Raw genomic sequence first — 15348 nt, forward strand, 5'->3', positions numbered from 1 at the left:
TAATATAGGAGAACTTTTAAAATATAAATGACCCTGTTCGGTGGCATTATTTTTGTAAGAGGCTTCTTCTCACAGAGGATAAGATAACCAAATCTGACTCAAGGATAATAGATGTAATATAGCAGTTGCTATATTAAATTTATATATAAATCTCTGTATTTGTGTTGGCAATATTATGATGATAAATTACAGCTTCTGTAACAAACCCAATTTATCTTGCCCTTTGACTTCTTTCCTCCGCCATCTGCCTACTAATCTATATCCTGTGAGCAGATGTAATCAGGCCTCTGAGCAGCTCCTGAGAGCTGCTGGCTGTTTGTTGGTGTTTTTTTATGTTTGTTTGTTTGCTTGTTTTTCTTTAAAAATTTAACAGTTAAACAAAATTTCCCTTTTTTTCTTTCAACATGGACAAAATTTTTAGCTTCACATTGGCTTGGAGCACTGAGAGGGCAATTTATTGTCCTCTTTCACTGCTGATAGGATTAGAGCCTGGTATCTCATGTTTGATCTGACAGCAATTGAGAGGAGAGGTGTCTAGAAGACAGGCATTGCAATACAGGCTCTCCCAGAATATGCTGACGCAAAGATTTTAGGTGCTACTGATTGACACGGTTACTATGTCAATCTCATTTGTGGTTTCAGTGGCCAACCTGAGAGTGAAATCTTTGTGCACAGCTCCTAAACACTAAGTTGTGCTGTTAGCCCTCAAATGAGGATAGCTCTTAAAAAAGCTTTTGCCTCATTATCCTGCATGGGACAGAAAAAACTACTTTTCTCATTAGTTTCACGGTATTTCAAATTTAACTTGCCATTGCAAACGTGCAAAAACTGTAATGCTTTGTATAGATATAGTTTTGTGATAATATGAACAACTCAAAATCATAAAAGTTTTGTTTTAAAATGAATTTTCTATTATTTTGTCTAGAATTAGTAGATTTAAACAGTAAAAGAAATAAGATCTGCATGTAATTTCTGGAAATAACAGGAGAGACTAAAGAGAATAAAACTAATACTGCAGAGCATCTTTGCTGTAAGACTTCATCCTGGGAGGATGGAGGACTAAGGTTAAGCCCAATGAATAAATTGCTCTTGTAACCCAGAACAGAAACAGTTATCTGGAAAACCTGAATAATGACCTTCAAATGATTTCTGTAAGTTCTATTTCCTTCATGATAGGAGAAATTGTCTGTTACGTTTGGCAGCACCTGCCAAAACTCAGCAAATTTCAGAGCAGGGAAAATGTGGGATAAAATACAGTGGAGAATCTGCAAGGAAAAAAAAAAAAAAAGAAAGAAAATAAAAGAACCAACCAAACGTATTTATGAGCTGAAATTCAAATCATTAGATGAGCTGTCTGAGACTGATCTATTACAACATCTGTAAGAGGATTTGATTCCCCATCTTCTTGAAATTATTAAGAGTTTTGGGCAGGTGAGGTGCTCAGTGCTGTCTTGGGTCTACAGAGTCCATTCTGCCCTCTCATTTCACAGATAGCCACTGAAGAATTATGGTTATATGCCCTTCTATACCCAGTGGTGGCTGCTACTTACAAAGTTCAGAAGTATCATGTCCACTTTTACAAGGAGAGGATAGAGAAAGTAGGAAACACTATACCATCATCTGCAAACACCAGTAGATTCATTCATGTGCCAAGTCAGAAAAGTTTACTGCTATTTAAATTGCCATAAGGCTCACTGCTTGTGCTCCAGCTGCTTGGCCATAAGGGCAGGAGTTTCCTATAGATGTTTTAGCCAGAGTGTGGATTATTCTTACAGTCTGGAGTGTTTAACTTGATCACAGATGCCTTGGCTTATGCATCCAAATCATTCATCAGGTAATCTTAAATGGCAGCTATCAGAAAACTCTTAGGTTTAATGACTAGTTGGCAAAACTATGCCACTTAAGGGAAGATATTTCATGTCACCTATCTTCAGGAGAAACATTTTTCACAGTTGTTATGTCAGGTTTAAAACAAATATATTTCTCAAGAAAGTAAGTTATTACCTTATATGAATGCATCATTCCCTGGTCTCTCAGCTCTCAGCATGACCTAACTTCAACATGGTATGACGTTGAATATTTTTACATTTCTAAATTTGCCACTGAGCTAGGCTGTGTTAGGTCTTTCATAGATCCAGAAAATAATGCTTATTTGAGATCCATTTGTTCCCACCCAAAGAGGCACAATGAGTTATAGTTGAAAACTTGCTCAGCAGCTGAGAAGTGCCAAATCCATCTGTGTGTACTTCTATTGTTAAGAAACCAACCCCCTGTCCTCTCAATAAGTGTGTTCTGTTATCTTTCCCTCCATAAGAAAGTCCTCTGGTGTTCATTATTGCTGTTGCTAAATTGCCAGCAGGGGAGAAAATAGTACTTTGGTGCTGCAGAAGCTGAAACGTAGTTAAAATTTTCATTACAAGCCTGATTTTCTTCCCAACCCCTCTGTAAAATACCTAATAAAAGTATCAATTTTTGCATGTGCAGTCTGCACCTAACAGAATAGGCGTATGTTTGATTGAATAGCTAGATGCCAATCAACCCAGTGATACTTAACTCCACAATTTTTACTACAAAACAAGTGTGGCATAGAAATCATAGATGACATTTAATAGAAAGGGCTTGGCAAGATGTTCACTGAAGCAAAGTTGAACTGCTGGAAGATAGATTTTTAATATTAGCATGTCAGATGAAAGCCTGCTGATAAAGAAATAATTTTTGGAAAAAAAAAAATTGGTACTAGCAATTCTCAAAGGCTTTCCCACCTTGCTATGAGTTTCCGAATCTGCCTGTTGTTCACAGAAAGGTGAAGTACCTGGAGAAGGAAGCGTGGAAGAATGCAGCTCTGAAGTGCTGCCTGCATTTCTGTACTTCCTGAAAGTGACTTCCCAAATGCCAAATGGGTTCCTAGGGGCTACACTGTCCAGGTGCCCAGAACACTTGTAAGAAATGTGCTTGGATAGAACAAAAACTTCTCCATAAGTTTCCCAAACCATGATGGGCTTCATGGCTTCAAAGGGGAGAGAGCCTAGGATTCCCTTTCTTACATGTCTGCAGATGCTGCCTTGCTCCCTTGTGTGTCTTAGCTGCCTATTGCTCACTCCACTGTGACAGGTCAGGGGGAATGGTCAGAATGCAGAGTTTGAGATTCACCTTGACCTCTTTAAAGACCAAGGATAAGTGAAAAGAGTGGGAGCCTTCTTAAACTGCCCTCCATTCTCCAGTAGCAAGTGAATGTATTTCTGCTCCCCTTTGCTCTTCTAATAGCCTTTTCTGAGCCAACTGTCCGACCATTCACGCTCTTCTCATCTTCTCTTTATTTTGTCCATTCCAAATCTCACAACAAGGGAACCAAGGCACTAAAGCAGTCACCTCTTATACTTTCTGCGTTTGTGGAGATTCACAGGCACAGCACTGTATGTTTCAGCAGATTTCCCAACCACGAATGGGCGGAGGAGATACACAGTACTAAGGAGAGAGCATTTCTATGAATGTGCTGGTGGCAGCCACTCTGGAGATTGGACTGCAGGGCTGTAACCTACATTCTAAGTTGTGAATGAGCAATTAATAATTTCTGTTTTCAAGTCTTATTTTAAACCCAAATGATTTATGTGTATTCTAATATTTGCAATATGACCTGTGTGCAGCTGAGGAGTCTTCCAATGGATCAGTCTGCCAAATGAGGGCTAGACTATTATATGAGAGTTTGTTCTTTCTTTTGTCATATTACATTATCAAGCAGCCCTTGGATCTGCCATCTGACCTTCCATTTGTAATTATGAGTTTAATTAGCAGTGACTTAACTTCCAGCTTCATTTCTTGTTAACAAGCAGAACTACATGCTGTTCAGTAGTGCAAAGATATTCTTTAACCTGGGTTTAGGAGAGCTTGTCTGATAAGAGGTAAGAATCATGCAAGAAAAATTAGAACATAAAGGATAGGCTATTTACAAATTCAAGAATTGAAGATTTTATCAGATTGATCCTTAATATTTGTGCATTCTGTGGATGCTCTTAGATACACCTGCTTTTATGTTCACATTTATTTTATGATTTGGGGTTTCCTTATTTGTGTTTAGCCCACAAATTTCACCTCTTTTGGTGACAGCTGAAGATCTACAGCAGCTTAGTCAGAGTGATAAGTCAGGCACTTGGAAGACTTTGCTTTAAATCCTTTTTCTACCACAGAAAAGCTGAGCCTCCTCTCTGTCTCAGTTCCCTCTCTGTGTAACAGAGCAACTTATTTCATATCTTACATGGCGTATTGTCGCTTCAGCTGTTTTAAAGATATTGGCTGGAAATGGCCATATTATAATAACTCCAAACACTCAAAGTTAGATGTTCTGGACTGCATACTAAACAGAAGCAATCTCAAAATATTTTAAAAGAAAATTTGGAAAGTATTTTGAAGATGCCAGCTAGAAGGAAATGAACAAAGGTTTCATCTGCTGTATTAAAGTGAATTTGATAATGCTGGTAGCAAGAAGCTCACAGGAATCTCTTTATTTGCAGTGATTTTGCCCTGAAATTTCTTGCTTGAAAGCAGCCTTTCTGTTTTTAATATTGCACTTGGCTATCTAAATATTTCATTGGATTTTCTTTAATTGTTAGTTTTCTTATGTTTAGTTTGTACTATGTTTTATCTGTGCAGCACCTCGGGCACCTTGACAGGAGGCATGTTTGAATAAAAAATAATTACCATGATTATTATTTAAGGCCTGTGAGCAAAAGCTTCAATCATTAAATAACTAGGTTAAGTTCATCCATAAAGAGATGAAGGCTAGAAAAAGAGTGAGCAGGGACAAAAAACTCAAAATATACCTTAATTTCTAGAATTTTCCCTTCTTAGAGCAGGTGGAAGAAATGCCAAGCAAAATACTTTGCAAACCTGTGCAGAGGGGCTGCAGCGCTCAGGGACAGAACTTGCCTCCAGGCACAGTTCATAACAAGACACAGTGTTAAGGGCAGTGCTGAATCCCCACTGTATACCATTTCATTTCCCTTCTGTTGATGGTGTGGCCCAGTGGGTGCTTCTGGGCAACTCAGGACTTGACAAAGTATGAGTTTTTTATAAAGCTTTCTGAATGTTGTCATATGCCATTCAAGATGGTTTAAGATGTGGTTTAAGATGGATCCTAATTACTCCTGTATTTGAGCAAGCAGGCAAGCATGGAAGTGCAAATATTTCCCTCGGGTGTATTTTTCTGGGAAATTTGAGAATGCAGAGCTGAAAATTAGGCTTACATCCCACCACTCCAGTTGCCATTATAAATAAGTAGTATATGTTGGAGATGGATAGAAAGCCAACGGCCTTGTGATTCCACATCCTCTCCAGTTCTGCCTTCACAACACCAGCACCTATATTATAGCATCTCTTCATTTGTTCTTGTTACTAGGAAGTTCTGTGACTTAAGTGAGCTGAGGCATTAACGTTCATTGAGTTCAGGGCAGTAAATGATTTGAATATGATGTTAGCAAAATCTGCCATCTGTGCAGATAATAATAATTTGTTAATCATTTTTACTTTTTAAATTATTATTATTTTATTTATTTTGTTTCAGAACAGTGAAAATCTAGCAAAAGCTTCACAACAACCCATCAAAATTTACATGAATTGGTTCAAATTCAAGATCTAATACCATCTCTTCTTCTCAGCTCAGATTGAGTTGTCTTTGAAATCAGATTTTCTTATGTTAATGTCAATTATTCACTGTGAAGAGTGGTTGTATGCAGCCTGCATACATTAAGTTGGCCTCTGTCTTCATCTTCCTTTGTTATAGTATGTGGTTTCTGATACTTGTGGCTTCTTTGGTTGTTGTTTTCTATTTTGGTTTGTTTTTTCCTATTTGGCTCTTAAGGGATAAACAGTACAAAATACAGTAACAGAAGAGTTTTGCCCAAATACAATATTTATATTTGTATTCTTTTTCTCTCAAGAAGCTGATAAAATGTCTTTTATCTTTTAATTGGTAATAAAATCTAATATAGCAGGATATTAAGAAGGCAAAAAATGATTATGACAATTCAGGTAGAGATGGCCTTAAAGCTCCAAACATCTCCTAGCTGTGAAGACTACCTCAGTCCATCATTTGTATGGACAAAAACAATAACAAGAAGAAAAACTTCACAGTGAATTCTCTTTTTCAAAAGCAGCTGAGTTGAGGAAGAAGTGCTAAAGCAAGCCGGCCACTGTGCTTGTGTGTTTGTGTTTTAGTCTTGCAAGATTGCAAATATTTTTTTTCCCACTCTATCTGGTAGCTGTTTATTTGATCTACAGTTGATACATCTTTCATGTTACTGTAGCGTTCCATGTGTTTGCCTACTGGCTTTATTTACTTTTTCTTTTGGACAGAAAATTATTCTTACATGTCCCTACAGTATATGTCTTTCTCAGAAGAATGTTTTAACAAGGACTGAAGTGGGAAGCCAGGTGGAACCTGGATTAAAAAAAATAAGTGACTTCATGATGGTTACTAGAAAAGAAGCTCCCTGGAAAGAAGACAATCAAACAAAAAAACCCTATGAAATGATTTGCATTTTATACCTTTTACCTGTACTAGCAACTGTCATTAGTGTAACAGTGGGTCCTAATGTAGAAGTAATACAGGATGTTCTATAAGGAGGTAAGAGAGTGCCTATTTTTGCATGGACTTCCAACTCCTATGGAGTCAGATGCAAAGCAGCTCTGCAGCCAGAATAAGCAAGTAAGCTCCATTTGCAAAGCTGCCAATAATTAGCAAGCACTTTATCACAGTAAAGTTGTTTCCTGTACTCTTCTCCCTGTAAAACAATCACATAAAATTAAAGAGTAGATTTACCCAATTTGTAAGAAGGGAAAGTTACAACTATTTTACTTGCTGTCAGCTCAGACAAGGACATAGATGAGCTTCCAGCCCTGATAATCTACTGCATATTTTAGAAAATGCCTCCATTGTTCATGCCAGAAAAAAATCTTCTATTCTTGCATAATTCTTTACCATCTCCACACAAGTGATGGTTCTGTCATTCTTGTACCATACTTGTTTTCCCACCCGCTATTCATTACAGTATATTCAGCATCAGCAGGATAACTGAATACAAAGGCTTGCACCAAAGCATCTCTTTTTTTAGATTATTTTGGATGGATAGAGAAGGATAAGAATGGAAGTCTCCAGCAGGAGTACAGGAAGAATGCTTGTCCAGCTCACTTCCAGGAGTAGTGGTTAGTTATTACAACTGACCTGTGTCACCAAGCTATGGCCAGTCATGTGTCCAGTTGGATAATCTAACTTTCACATCACAAGGTTTGAATTAACAGCTTGCAATAAAAGTTAAGTAATGATCATATCTCCTATAGCTAAAAGCTCAATCACTTCAGAAGCTGATCTCTTGGAGTAAGATTCAGAAGCCTTTCCTTCTTTGATTAAAATGGAACCTGTTATTGGGAATTCAGTGAGGGCAAGAAGAGCTTCCAAGAAGCCTCACAATATAGACAACCTGCAGAGCAGTAACACAATCCTGCTGTACCTCTTTGCTTGGCAGTGCCTTGCTCAGCATGCCTTCATGGCATCTGCTTTTCAGCATTGAGTATTACTGTTCACAAATCACCCTAACTGGCAGCTTTGCTGCCTGTGCTGAAGGTTGTAAGGTTACAGCTTCAGTTTTGGTGATCTTAATGCAATGTCATCTATTTTATGTTGTGCTGATGAAATCAGTCATAAGCTAAGAAATAAAACTTTGGGCTAATTGGGGTATAGGCGTGCATCTTTTCACCAGCTCTGTTGTGGACGCAGGAACTTCAGACAGGGGATGAAGCAAACGACTACGCAGTAACATTTTAAATCATAGGAACTTAGATTTGTTAGTTTTGTAAAGGGGATTTTTTGAGTTTCTGTTTGTTTTTTTTTTTCTTCCATGCAAGCAAGGTGTTCCAGTCAATTGAGTTACATGGTCATACTTCTCCTTTATAGTGAAACTTAGATAAAGTGTTGCCTCTGGCCATAAGGTGGAAAACTGTAAACTTACATTTAAATTCCTGATATTTTAAAAACCAAACAAACAAACAGAGCTTGCAACAAAACACACATTAATAGATCCAGTTATGGCTTTTGAGGGGAGGAGTACTGGGAGTTCTTATTTTCCTTTGAAGCAAAGATGTTAGTCTTTATCAGCATGAGTGCTTCCCTGCTAATTCTTAGTATTATTTTTTATTATGTTGTGAAGGATTTTCTAGAAGGAAGGAAGATTTTTTTTTTGAAGTAATACTATGTTGCTAAGAAAAGGATTGCATATGTTCTTTCTACTTCCTAGGCTTTACTAAGTAGTATCCTCTTCTTCTGCATGTGTGCCCCCAAAAGATGTGATACAGGAGTGTTTCCTGTATCATCCTCCTGATGAGGGAGAAAATGGTATTGCCTTAGAAAAATTGTTTTAATGCTGCTGCCAAAATTGCATTTAAAGAAATGTAATCACATGCAATGAAGTTGTTTGCCTTCTGAACCATTAAAACCAGCCTAGGAGAATAAGCTACTGATATAATTCAATTGATTTATGAATAGTCATATCTATCTATAAAAGCATAGAAAACCATTGGTCAGAATGGGGTGGATGTTAACTACTGTGTTTCTTTTATGTGGCAGTAATTCAATTTGCAAGCTAATATTTCAAGGAATTAAATTAGGCTATCGAATAAACTAATGAATTTCAATATGGAGCACAGCTAGTTTGTTTTGATGCAGTGCTGTCAGTGTATCTACTATGGGATATGGTATTCAGGTGAGACTTAGGTTTGAGGTGAGGAAAGGCAGGAGAAACTGAAAGGTTTCCCTTTCTCTTTACTTCATTGTACATCGGGATAAGGGGGAGAAGTAAACCTCATACTGAGCACTTGCCTTTGGGGTCCTCTAAGAAACAAGTGAGTGGGCTTCTAGACTTGAATATATGCCTGTGTAATGCATGCACTTCAGACATCAGTAATATCTGCTGAATGCTGTATGTGCTTTTGGTATTAATGAAGAGCCCTATGTTTTGATTTCCCAAAGTACCCCTGTTCTAGTAATCAAGATAGCTCTTCAGAGCCTTTCTGTTTTTTCCTTTCTGTCAACATCGATAGCTTCTGCTTTATTCCCTGTGGTTAAGGGAAGGGTGTGAAGCTGTTTCCTAGCATCACTTTATGCCTCTGAGAGATCTAAGCAGTGTGGTGGGTATCCAGTCACTCTACCACAGCTGTGAGGCTGCTGGCACTGGCACAGGCAGCAGCCTGGAGCTCTCTCTACAGAAACTCTTGTCCTACAGAGTGAGACAGCTCCTGATAGATCAAAAACTAATAAAAAGCTGAGCAGGACCTTACCCTACTCTGGGATTTCGTAGTTTTTAATGGAACTGCTCATAGTATAATGATATCCTAACAGTCATGGTATGAAGTACTATTCATCCTGAGTAGGAGCTTTGCAAGCCAGCACCAAGATGCCAAGCTTACCCATTCCACACTTTGTTTAATTAAAAAGATACTCTTTATCATCTGAGTGCAAAGCAGAATGGCAGTGGTATCAGTACCTGTAACAGCAGTTGTGAAGGAAGAAAGCAATTTCTTCCCTCTCAGTCTTAGTCGTTAATCTTCATTAGGATTTTTAGCTTCCAAATGTGAGTGATAGAAGACATGAGCATAGCAAACAGTTTCAAGTGCATCTGCATAAATAATAGAGGTAGTTTGTTATTTTCATTATAGGTAGAAGCGTATGTCAGTTGCCAGATGTGTTTGATTCAGACAATATGATTTTCATGCCAACTTTATGATATGTTTGATTTAGGAGAAGTGACTAAAACCTGCTGTTGGGACTGAATTGCTGTTAAACACCAGCTGCAGCTTTTATTTTAATTAATATTGTGAGGAGTAGAATACCTTGCTTTAATTAACACATTAACCATTCAAGGTACTTGGAGAAAGGTCACAGTGGCAAATTGGTTTAAAATTAGGATACAAAAACATTCAGAGGTAGTCCAAGTGATTTATTTATTTCTTCAAAATATGCTACAGTCTCTTGAGATGTTTTTAACTCCTCTTTTTCCTGCATTGCACACATTTTAACTTTCTGTTAAGTGGGTTATGGGGTGTGGATAAAGGACACAGGCTAGCCTAGATTTTTTAGCAGGACTGGTTACAGATTTGCAGAATGAACAGCTCATAGCTGCTCTGAGTCCTCTTCCAGGCTTTGGACTAGATCTCTGAATGTCTTACAGATGTGCTGTTGTGCCAGCTTTCCTTGATCAGTTTTGAAAATCAGCCCAATGATGCAGCAGTTTAAATGTACATCTAGGCACACCAATTAAAGCTCCAACTTTTAAAGATGTGGGCCTGCATCTTCAGGAGGCTCTGATATGATCATTCTGGACATCTCGTTGTCTGACTACTTCTTTCAATCATTAACTTGCAGATTTTTTTGCCAAACTATGATGGGTAATACCTCAAGCACATTCATTAATTAGAAATATGGAAAAATAACATAGTGAAAAGAAATCCTATAAATGTCTCTGTATTTAAAGGAAAGGCTTCCCTTTGTGCTCACTCTCTCAGCAAACAAACTCACACAGGATCATGAGAGAAACTGCCTTCAGAGATCATGAGCTATTGTGTGGCAGTAAATTCAGATGCAAATCCTTGGAAATTAGATTTGGTCATTATTACTGTTTAAGAAACCTTTTTGTAATGCTATTGTTTGATAGTTTAAATCAACATTTTCAAACAAAGCAATTATAACTTATACAGCAGGGGACATCACACCTTCTTTCCCATATGACTTTCCACACATATGACAGTGATGCTAGAAAGTATAGTGCATGCAGAAAGAAAAGATTTATTACACACAATAAACCAAAAAAAGTTCCCCAGTTAATGGAATAATCATCAATCTGTGACGGGATAGATAAGAGGAGAGTTAGAGATATAATTAGAAACGTTGATCTTGTGATTGAGATGTTTTGCTAATTTCGTGCTGTTTAATGGAGTTCTCTGCGTGCACTGCTTGCGCAGAGCCAGTGTCAGCTCTGAGCAAAATAACTGCTATGATCCAGTGGCAAGTCAAGTCATACTTGTGTAGATCATTGCAGATGACTGGAGTTGCTGAGGTGGTCCTGCAGGCATTGTTTAGAAATAGCAGAGAGAAGGAAAAAGCAGATCTAACTCTGTTTACAGGAGAACCTGCTTTACTGATTATGATGATGAGGTTCATTTTTGGATCGAAGGTTGAGTCTCACAGACAGAAGAATCATAAAGTTGTCTGTTTGGTTTTTTAATGGGTATGCTTCCTAAATGAACTACTGAAACATATTAGCAAGTTTTGTGAGCAATAGGACACAAACCAGATATATGGATTTTTATCCTACATTTCCTATGCTTCTTTAACTTTGGCAAAAATGCTTTTTATTCTGAATTATTGACTAATTAGTGAATTATTTTGAGAGCAGTAAGGCAAAATGAGATTTTGTATAATAGTGTAGAACATTTCTTCTGCATATCACTCTCTTAGAAACTAAGCAAAGCCTATAAATGTTTTGCCTATGCAGTATTTGTAGATAATAATTAATTACTATTAAAATAATAAATGTGGCAATGTATCATTTAATAATAGCTTTACTGTAGCTTTACATTTCATCAGTGGCTATACATGCTATTTGTTCCATTCTTTTAGGAATTAATCATGCAATGGCTGTGCAGGAACAGAATCCCAGAGAAAACATTCATGTCTTCATTGAAATCATTTCTGTGTTCTGATTTGAGAAGAGTATAGTTTTCTTATTGAGTAGAAATATTTAGTTTATTCTTCTTATTTAGTAAAATAAGGTTTTTTTCCTTAGCTTGTTGCTGCCATTATCCTTCATCCAGGCCCATCTTCCTACCTTTCCCCCCTTCCTCTTCCCAGGATTTGGATCCGTGGGTCCCTTCAGGCCCGTCACAGAACCTAGGCCGAACCGGGCTGAACCGTGCTGAAATTGTTTCAAGGAAATGAAATAATTGTAGAGGCACGGGAACACACATCAATTCCTTTTTCTGTGGTGGAAATGAAGCTGGCTTTAGTTTCCTTCTCCCATTAAATCCATAACTGGATACTATATCTTGCTGTTAGCTGTATCTAATATAGGACAGTTGATGGGGGGCTCATCGATGCCACCACGTAGGCAGCAATGCCCATTATCATCAAGAGTACAGCTGCCATGATAAGCAGCTGCTGCAGTGCCATTACCTGCTGAGAGGTTCAATCACTGTTTGTTTTCATGGCAGTAGAAATATGGAGTTGACATGGCAACGTGTTTTGTGACACATGCCAATTGATTGGTTTTTCCACTGGAGGAAAGTCCCTGTTTCTTTGAAATCATGTGTAGCAGCTGTTCCTGCTCCACTGGTGGTGACAAGCACACATATAAGCACAAATGCCTGCATTGTTTGTCTCTTCTAGTGATCAGGAAATTTTTATTCTTGGTGTGAAAGGCTTCAACACCAGTTATTCAATGTAGTTTAATCTTCCAGTGCTTATAACTTCTCTCATAGAAGCTCCTATGAGGCTTTTTCTGTTAAGGCTTTAGTTGCTTAGAATAAAGTGGATGGTATTTTTCACGGACACCTTATGAAATGAGCTTTATGTGAACTATAGAATGATATATTTACCAGTGAAGGACTTGCAAAGTGTCTATTAAGCATTCAGTGCTACTGCTGATTTCTGCTGGATTGCCTCTCAGTAAATATTTTGCTTAGTGTAGTTGCTGAAGAAACCAGATGCCAAGCATGTCACTGCACTGAGGCAGAGATAAGGGTCGTTAAAGTGACTTGATTTGCAGTTAAATGAAGCAATGCAGGATTTGGTCATGTCACAGTAGAGAAGTTGTCAATTCACTGATTGATTTAAGAGCTCAGTTTGATTGTAATTTTGAAGAAAGTCAAAGGGATGCATAAATTAAAAGCATGGATCTTCTGTAGTCTAAGATTATTAGATGTGAAGCTAAACCTGCTTTCCTTTAAATGTTCTCTGTACTAAGGCTACTGCCATTCTAGCAATACTCTGAACAGTCTTATTGGCCTCACTTAGTGGCCTGTCTTTAAATTAATGTACTTCACATTCATTTTATCAGATGCCAATAATATTCCAGTCTGTACTGACAGCAAATGTTGTACGTTAATGCAAATGTGTGTCTTTTATTGGAGGTGATGTGCATATTTAATTTTCTGGCTCACAAATGCTTAAAATAGGTTAATTTTAATCTCATTCCATTATTCAGCTAATATACTGCTCTTTTCAGTATTGGCTGCACTAGTGTTTATGGAGAGTTACTGTTATTTTTTAATTAATACTTAAGTGGTCTTCTTTTATAACTTCCATCTAGTAAGACAGTGAAACTTTTCACATAAGCCTCTGAGTCACTGAGACTATCATCACCTACTGGCAATTTATATATATGACAGATGACTTTTTTTCCTGAACTGAAGCTAATCTTCAGCTTGGGGCTAAAACTCTCCAGGGAGTATTTTTATGTGGGAGTTTGATCTCAGGTTCAGATGTCTTAAGACATTCTCTACCCACTCATAAATCTTACTTAAACTAAAGATCCAAAGTTTGGCTATCTATGAATAATGGACTAGGGCTCAAGTCCTTTGCCTTGCTGCTCAACAAATTGATATGAAAAGTAAAGAGAACTCAGTTTCTGAACTGAGGGATCTTCTGCTCATACATGCTTAAAACTATTCTCAATACATTACCTGTGCTGGTACACTATAACCCATGACCTCAATTCAGCTTAACTTGCACAGGTTTTCTGGACTTTTGCAGACTGCTCTCACCTGCCGGTCTTCTTACATCAAATGACAGCTGTTTTCTCACTGGAGATGAGAAGCTGATACTGCAAAGCTTGCCTGGCTTCAAAATCTCTCAGTGGAAGGGCTGAAGTGATCATCAGCAACAAACACCGTTTTCTCATTTGTTCTCATTGTCTTTGCAAATATATCCATGCATGGCCTAGTGCTGAACTTATGTCTCAAAATGTGAACACTTTTCCCTCTGTTCTCAGAGGATTCTTAAGCCTTTTCTTTCCACTTGTGATAGTTCGTGAAATAAATCTCTTTGCAGATAGGATTATGTATGCTAGGTTTCAACTTATAGGTAGTTCTTGTGCTTACTCTGGTGGTGCAACATGTTAAAATCAATTCAGCTACTTTTATCTTTATTTCGATGTGTAGACTTTTTTTCCCAATATGTAAAACATATATTTTCCTCCAATACATGTTCATGGGATCATAGAATGGCCTGGGTTGAAAAGGACCTCAAAGATCATCTAGTTTCAATCCCTCTGCCATGGGCAGGGTTGCCAACCTCTAGACCAGGCTGCCCAGAGCCACATCCAGCCTAGAATGTTGTTGAGAAAACCCTTATAGTTAGAAATTACAATTGTATTTAATTCTGTACATATAATCAATTCCTAGGCTTTGAAAAAAAAAATTGAAATAAAGTAATTTCAAGGTATTTAAAAAGTAGATCTTCAGAACTTGTAGTATATTTTTGTATATATTTCCAAGGTGCTCCATTTTGGCAAAACAGCTTAAAACTCTTATCTTCTCCGGTTGCTTCATCTTAATGGCAGCCGTCACCTGGAATATTATGCTGCATTGAGCAATAATGTTAGGGCGCTGGCATCCCTAGGTAAAACACGAACATAGCTTTCCCAGGCAAATGTGGAAAAGCATACCGTGTCTGTATGATTTAGGGATTAATATTATTTAAGAAAATCAATTTGTTTCCTTGGGAGAAATTATTTGTTTTGTATTGTTTTTCCAAACATATGCAGTAATTCAAAGGGAGAGGCTATTCTGAAATGTACTCACAACACAGCACAGTGCTGATGCCCTCTCTTATGTCTTATCTTAACCTGTATCATTTCTCATAGTTTTGTGCAGATGAGCAAACAGAAGTTAGGCAGGAAAAACACTGCATCATTTTTTAAAGTTAATGCTGTGGATTCAGAAACTGCTAAAATGCTAACTTTCCTTAAGTAATAGCAAACTGGGAAAGAAAAACAGTTTCAATGTTAAAATATTGGCAGTGGTGAATGCTAATGAGAAACTACCTCTAAATCAAGGAGCTGCCACTATTGCCATTATGGTCTCTTTCAGGTTGAAGTCAAAAAAAATACTACTTTTTTTACAGTGGCTTAGAAGAATTCATGACATTACTTTGTTAACAAGATACTAAGTTATCTTGTGAACAGACACAGAATTTACGTATAGATGCGTAAATCCAAATATGCAACATTCTCCTAACTTAAAAGTAAAAGAATAATTAGAAAGGTGAAAAACTCAGTAAATAAGTATTTTTTGCCTTAAAAAAAATAT

The 15348-nt window shown here is 37.4% G+C and overlaps 1 protein-coding gene across 1 annotated transcript in view; it reads left to right on the forward strand.

Annotated features, from left to right (window-relative positions):
* LOC100546507 (glutamate receptor ionotropic, delta-1) overlaps window positions 1-15348 on the forward strand; it is a 34271-nt gene that overhangs the window by 16226 nt on the left and 2697 nt on the right. The window lies entirely within an intron of this gene.

The sequence above is a fragment of the Meleagris gallopavo genome, chromosome 8 (assembly GCF_000146605.3).
Source record: "Meleagris gallopavo isolate NT-WF06-2002-E0010 breed Aviagen turkey brand Nicholas breeding stock chromosome 8, Turkey_5.1, whole genome shotgun sequence".
Lineage (NCBI taxonomy): Eukaryota > Metazoa > Chordata > Aves > Galliformes > Phasianidae > Meleagris > Meleagris gallopavo.